Genomic DNA, 610 nt, shown 5'->3' with positions numbered 1-610 from the left:
AAAGCGTATTTATTCAGCTTTCAGATGATGTATAAATCTCAGTTTAGAAAAACTTACTTATGACTGGTTTTGTGGTCTAGGATCACATTTATGTTGTTCTAAATAGCAGCGACGAACAGAAGCCTCTTAAATGTTCTTCACAGCATTTATGTGCTTTTTAAGAACCCATAAACCTGAAGAACTCCTAAGTAAACATCACCAGCTTATTAAACTGGATGTTGTTGTTTTGAAGACTTCATTTTCAAAAGCGCAACTGATTAAGGTTGAACTATCATTACAGACCGTTTGTTTTTTAAACCTAAAGTTCTGACACAAATGTAATTTTCTTAATTGAGGAGGCAAGTGACTTCCTTCCTTCCTGCTGTATTTTTCGGAAGAAGCTCAATGAAAGTGTGAATGTTAAGCATCAAATATGAGATGCTGGTCGTGATGATAAACTTCCTAAGCAAGATGCACGAGGTTGGGCCCATATTTGGCATCTTTAATGAGAGTTGGAGCTCTGTTCTGTCTGTCAGCTCACAATCCTTCCTCATCAGCGAATCCCTCTTGAATTCATTTCAATGCGCCGGTATTTTTAAGTCTAATGAATTCTGTTGTCAGACTTCTTGAC

Source organism: Sinocyclocheilus grahami, unplaced genomic scaffold (assembly GCF_001515645.1).
Source record: "Sinocyclocheilus grahami isolate Dianchi unplaced genomic scaffold, SAMN03320097.WGS_v1.1 scaffold4028.1, whole genome shotgun sequence".
In the NCBI taxonomy this organism is placed as follows: Eukaryota; Metazoa; Chordata; class Actinopteri; order Cypriniformes; family Cyprinidae; genus Sinocyclocheilus; species Sinocyclocheilus grahami.
Note: the sequence above shows the minus strand (reverse complement) of the source record.